The 6,782-nt window shown below is 42.0% G+C and overlaps 1 long non-coding RNA gene across 1 annotated transcript; it reads right to left on the bottom strand.

Moving 5' to 3' along the window:
* Positions 1 to 73: 73 nt before the first annotated feature.
* On the bottom strand, positions 74 to 4,342 carry LOC145459596 (uncharacterized). The gene is made up of 3 exons (XR_013921473.1): positions 3,124 to 4,342; positions 2,804 to 2,910; positions 74 to 389 (listed from the first exon to the last, which is right to left on the bottom strand). It is a non-coding gene; the product is annotated as an uncharacterized LOC145459596 (long non-coding RNA).
* Between the last annotated feature and the right edge of the window lie 2,440 nt (positions 4,343 to 6,782).

Consider the following 6,782-nt stretch of genomic DNA (forward strand, 5'->3'; position numbering starts at 1 on the left):
CAGTTGAAAAGACGTTTGTTACACTGATCACATGTTGGTTTCTCCATATTATCTAGATCAGTGGTTCCCAACATGGGGGGCGTGCAAGCTCTGAAGGGGGGGGGGGGGGCGAAGAAGCGGTCAACTGAAAAAAATTCACCTCCAATTCACTCGTGTTTCTATATATATAGACCGAATTTCTTATTTTTTAATTCTCTCATCAACAGTTATAACCTTCCATGCCATCAAAAAATCTGTTGGGGTTGCTAACATCCCGGTTGGATTTTGTGATATGACGATAAGTGGGCGCGAAATTTTTCACTATCATAAAGGGGCGTGTCTAAAAAAAGGTTGGGAACCACTGATCTAGATTCAAAATGATAAGATAAGTCTATATTACAACCACGGTCCTTGCGTCCAAGCAATGTTCCCTCTAAGCTGCGCACGTGCGCAAATGCGCAGTGCTGAAACGGTCTCCGCGCACAGAAAATCTACGCTGCGCACAAAAAACCAGAAATGGTGTTGCGCACTGTTGTCCAGTGGACCACACAGGCGCGCATATTCGTGAAAATTAAGATGGAACATTGCCAGGGCCAAATAGTGCTATCACTGAAGTCTGAAACCGAGGTACAAGTGAGCCCCGTAAAGGTAACTATAGCGCTCCGTGACGAAATTAGAGTTCACAATCACCTGCGCCCCTCGGAAGATATTTTTTTAGTATGGCCCCGCACACGTGAGCGATACTGATATCATTTCAATAACGCATTATTTCTGGGAATGGCGAAATAACATGGTTTAACAAAGTTATAAATAACAATGGGCTAGCTCGAAGTTAATCTGCGAGAAACTAACGAATGATAGTCTTCTTTGCGTGGCATGAACATTGCGTAAGATTTACTCAGGACCGTAACTTCAGCACCCCTTTCCAATTGGAGGGGCCGAGCTCGAAGGGGTCCAAAATTATTTCGAGAATTAACATAAATCATGGTGTATTTTTTAAAATTTTTCAGGATTTTTTTTTCGCGCTACGCGCGTTTTATTATTTCAAGATATCTAATTATTGAGTACCCTTTCCCAACAAAAAATAGGCATTGTTTATAGAAATGGGCAGTTGGGCGTCGGCCATTACCACACCATGACGCGCCAAGACGTAAGAAAACCTTGGGCGAAAAAGACTGCCCCGGTGCTGACAGAAAACTTCGATATATACAAATATATGTGTAATTGTCCATGTCCATCGGCGCCTAAATGGCTGGCGCCGAATGTTCCTGTCCTGGCGATCCGAGTCCCGCAACAAGACAAATGCCACATCGAGAGAACATTATTTTCCAGTTAAGAAATAGCAATTTGAAATCGTGTACGTCTTTTACTTTAGTACGTTTTGGCGATTTCAATATCTTTTGACATAGCAGATAGGGGGTCACGAAATAGCATCATGTAACGAAGTCATTATATCAACGGGTCGCTCGAAGATGTTTTATTATTATTTAGAGGGCCTATCTATCAGTGTTGGGATGACTCGAGTCACCTTTTCCGTATGACTTGACTTGACTCGAGTCACTTTGCAAAAATGACTTGACTTGACTCGGTGCTTCAGAAACGTGGATTGACTCGTGACTCGGAGCAAAATTCACGAGTCAATTTCGAGTCATTATAAGTAAACGGCGTCGATGAAATCACCTTATCTTATGTACGTTCCGGTTGTTCTTGATACGCCGGTGTCACTTGTGAGAGCAACCAGTCATTCACTGATTGTACGTTTCACTGATCCCCTCTGTCACATTACAAATAAATTGACCGTTAACGAAACGATCACAGTTTACGTTGTTGTAGTTGTAGTAGCAGTTTATTAATCTAATAGCAACGTATCTTTGCATCATAGACGGCTCAGTGCTTATTGCGCAGTTCTCACTTTTAACAACACTCTTGTATGATTAAAATCGAACGAATATAGTTTATGCCTTTATATTCTCGCGGATGTGTGGATCGGGAGTATCTATTGCACCACATCAATTTATTCAACGTCTCGAGGCTTCGTATTCCATCCTCCACGTTGGCTGATAAAATCAGACTGTAGCATGTAGCTATAGTTACTCATGTATGTTATTAGCAGTTGCGCGTGTGTGCGAGCGACACAACACCTTTTTGCATGTATATTTAACTTTATAATCGTTATTTGATTCAAGATAAATGACCAAATATTCTGTCCTTCACCCAGTTAGCAAAATTTAATGACTTTGCATCATCACTCATACTTCGAAAATTCAATTTGACTTGAATCGTGACTTGACTCGTGACTTGACTTGACTTGACTCGACTTGACTCGAGTCACCTCCAAAAATCGAGTGACTTGAGTTGACTCGAGTCACCTTTGAAAATGGATGGACTTGACTTGATTCGGGTCAAAATGTGCAATGACTCGAGTTGACTCGTGACTCGAAGGTAGTGACTTGATCCTAACACTGCTATCTATTTACCACACCTCGCTGGATCAGCTCTACCGGTAAATCTGAATATGTGAGCAGGGAGAGGAGAAAAATTGATAGCAATCTATATATATGCAATGCCCGATAATATTGGCCGATGCAATCATGAATTATAGAATTTTTTTCGCGCGTCGCGCGTTTAGGGACGCTACTACTAATGGGCACCCAATGCACATGATAAGTACCGGAAGAAGCCTGGACCCGTAGGGGGATCTGGGGGGCGAAGCCCCCCAGTAGTTAGTTAATCATCCTATTGGAGGGTGGTTGCGCACTGTTGTCCGAGGGCCTGCGCAGTGAGTTGGCGTGTCTGCGCAGACTCTTGAAAAATTAGAGGGAACATTGCGTCCAAGTATCTTTTGGCATCCGGGACAGTGATAATGACTGCGGCATTTACTTTTACCCCTTTCATTCGTACAAAATTCATTACGACATGGAAGGCCGGCACCTGAAAAGAAGGATTTAAAGAGGGAAATATTCAAATTACCCTGCTTATAAATCAACATTATGTCCAACAGAAATTTGGATTTCCATATTAAACTTAGAAGTTGAAAATATAATGAAATCCAATTGTATCGGACAAAAAGACCAAAAGCAAATTTCTGGAAACAACAGAAGATGCGCTTGAACCCTGCCATTATTACCGGTACGTAGTACGTACCTGCATCACAATCATTGTCCTTTCTTACATATACAGCAAATCTGCAATGAATTAAGTCCAGGTGTCGGTACAGTAATTTACTGCTGGTGAATTCGTCAGCGCAATTCACAGGGCATTTTAAATTACCCCCTGTATCGTCCAACAATTTTAACGCCAGCTCCGTCGAGGTTGATGGTGGCGAACATGGTATGTACAGCAGGATGATGATGATCCAATATATAACCTTATATAACCTCATATCGCAGACTTATCATAGACCTGGTACAGAAAGTAAGAATTGTATCAGCCCGGCATTATCCAAATCACAGCTATTCAGCTATACGAAAGATAAAAAACTATGGAATTGCTTGCATTGCAACAACATCTCCTCTATACCGTTGGAAAGAGATATCAGATCGGGGAAAGCACCGGCCACAGCGAGCTGCGAGCTGCTCTGTGGCCGGCCACAGAATGTTATGTGGATTTCACAGCTTTTCTGGAACTTGAAAGAGTATTATCCACATATTCTTGGTTCTTTGATTCCCTAACTGTTTCGTTCGGGCCCTGTGATTACGGTATTTAGGACTGAGATCGAGAAAACAGGTAAAATGACCGCATATTGACCGATCAAGTATCTCGATGGAACAGAGATTATGTATTCAAGGAGGTATATATAGTCGTCTACTTAAGCGTAAATCGAACAAATCTGCAGTGAATTAAGACAAATTTCCAGTACAGTATTGTATTATACATAAATTCATCAGGGCAATTCACGAAAGATTTTAAACTTCCCCTACATCCTGAAACTATATATGATCAAATATATACGTATAACTTTGCATCGCAGATTTATCACAAACGATAAACATTGTTGAAAAATGAAGGACAGTATCAGCATCATATTGTTTAATCGTAGATTTGCATATTTACAAAATATAACCAACTATACAATGGATTGCAGCGTCTGCACAATGCACATCTTACCGCAGAAAATCAATATCAGAACGGGGGAAGCACCGGCCACAGCGAGCTCCGATCTGTTCTGTGGCCGGCCACAGAATGGCATGTGAATTTCACAGCTTTTGGGGTACTTTTAGAGCTTTTCTGACATATATTTGGTATACATTGTTTTTTCAAATTCTATACAGTTTCTTACGATTAGCTGTGACGAGTGTCAGCTGAATATTTGGGTCTATTTCTACAACAACGACAAAAAAACATCCAAATCAACACTCACCTATCAGTTAGGCCTACATGTCTTCGTTGCTTCAAGCTTTCTATACCATTATTTCCTGTTTCATTTAGCGGTATCTCCTTTTTATTGCATTCTTTACTTACATCATTTTGTGTGTTTTTAATTGATATATAGAGACTAGGCCGGATCGTTTCGACTTCTTCCCACTGGCGTAGCAGCCTGTACTGCCGCCCCTGGCTCTCGCTTAAAATGCCGCCCCCCTAAGTAGACCGCAGCAAATTTCGACATAGATTCATGTTCAAGCAATCTTGTCAATAAAAATAATTACAAATAATATGCCGCGTCTCAGCCTCAACGTTAATAAGGCAAAAAATAATAAAGACAAGAAATAGCGAACGAATGTATTGTGCAAATAGGAAATCCATAGCCGCCTCAAAACTTAACTTTTCGGGCTTTCGCCGAAGCAAAATCAGCGATAATATCCTCAAATGCAAGTCTCTGAACATTGTCTGTTTCAATAGACAGAATGGATAGAGGTGATAGCCGATCATCCTTCATGGTAGAATGTAAATTTAGCTCACGGGACGCCAGTTATTGGACTACCAATTACGCTGTTTTAGCCGGCCCTGTGCACTGTACAGTAGCGCTCTTCAAAAATGACTTTTTTTCTCAAATCGCACTGGCTACTTGATAAAATTGTTAGGTTACCTAATTTAAGCCTACACACCAAATTTGGTTCAATTTCAACCAGTGGCCGCATTGCTACAGGAGAAGAAAGTTTCTATTTATTATATAAAAATAAATAACAAAAAATTTGAAAATTTTCTGTTTACCCCATGAAAGTGTTAGGTTGTCTATAGAAACGATGTTCACCAAATTTGGTTGAATTCCAACCAGTACAAGCGGAGTCATTGCCGTCGAAAAATTTGGATTTGAATAAAATAGTATTTACGGTGCCCACTATAATAAATAATTAAAGAATTGGTCACCGTAAATACTATTTTATTCATAATCCAAATTTTTCGACGGCGATAACTCTGCTTCCACTGGTTGGAATTCAACCAAATTTGGTGAACATCGTTTCTATAGACAACCTAACACTTTCATGGGGTGAACAGAAAATTGTTATTTATTTTTACATAATAAATAGAAACTTTCTTCTCCTGTAGCAATGCGGCCACTGGTTGAAATTGAACCAAATTTGGTGTGTAGCTGTAGGCTTAAATTAGGTAACCTAACAATTTTATCAAGTAGCCAGTGCGATTTGAGAAAAAAGTCATTTTTGAAGAGCCCTACTGTACTGCCTCATTTTGCCGCCCCCTTGGAGCCTGCCGCCCCTGGCGCAGAGCCAGAACCGCCAGGTGGCTGCTACGCCACTGCTTCTTCCTATCGTTTTTTGTATCGCTATTCTTCCGGTATTTCGGGTAAAAATGCTTATAGACTGAGCTAAACTCTCGCTCTCACCTAGTTCTATTTACTAAACGCCCATAATAGAACATAATTGATCATACATTTGAGCACGATCACGGTCACGTACAGTGCTGATCATCAATACTAACTTGATAGATTGTAGCCGGCCATGAAATTTGGCTATGGCCGGCCATGAAATTCAGTCATGGCCGGCCATAAGAATGAGTTTGACATGGCCGGCCATGGATATTTCATGGCCGGCCATACCGAAATTTCATGGCCGGCCATGAAAATCACCATGGCCGGCCATAGAATAGCACTGTTCATGGCCGGCCACGGAATATCTGTGGCCGGCCACGAAATTTTCCGTGGCCAGTAAGTGGCCACGGGAATGCTGAGAGTCCGTCTCAACGGCGATAGGCGCCACTCTTTTTCTTCTTCCAATAAATAAATAAATAACTATAACTCTGCGCTAACTCTGATCATGTGGGCGAAGAGAGGATCAAAATTATATAGTAATATATGAAACGATTACCAGAGAACCCGGCACTTGGAGAACCCGTCCCTACCAACTCGGCCCTCGGAGAACCCGGCTCTTGGAGAACCCGGCCCTCGGGAAATTTTGTATATCAAGCACGCGTGGTCTACTTGTTGTGGTATTCACGGTGTTTTACGACTACTCTGGACCTCGGTGAATGCGGCCCTCGAACAATTTTGAATTAAAAATGCATTAAATGTGTACCCGGCCCTCGGGAAATTTTGTATTCACCGGCAATCCTAATATCCCACCTCCGGCAACCCTAATATCCTAACCCTACCCCTAATATTCCACCTCCGGCAACCCTAATATCCCACCTCCGGCAACCCTAACCCTACCCCTAATATCCCACCCCCGGCAACCCTAATATCCCACCCCCGGCAACCCTAATATCCTAACCCTAACCCTAATATCCCCCTCCCCCAACCCTAGTATCCTACCTGAACCCAATATTCCACTCCCCGACCCCTAATGTCTCCCTACCCCACCTAACCCTACAGTTGCATTGCCCTTAACAGCCTGCTCTGACCAACTTCA

The sequence above is a fragment of the Botryllus schlosseri genome, unplaced genomic scaffold (genome assembly GCF_051294905.1).
Source record: "Botryllus schlosseri isolate E-star unplaced genomic scaffold, Bs_hap1 Bs17a, whole genome shotgun sequence".
Classification (NCBI taxonomy): Eukaryota; Metazoa; Chordata; class Ascidiacea; order Stolidobranchia; family Styelidae; genus Botryllus; species Botryllus schlosseri.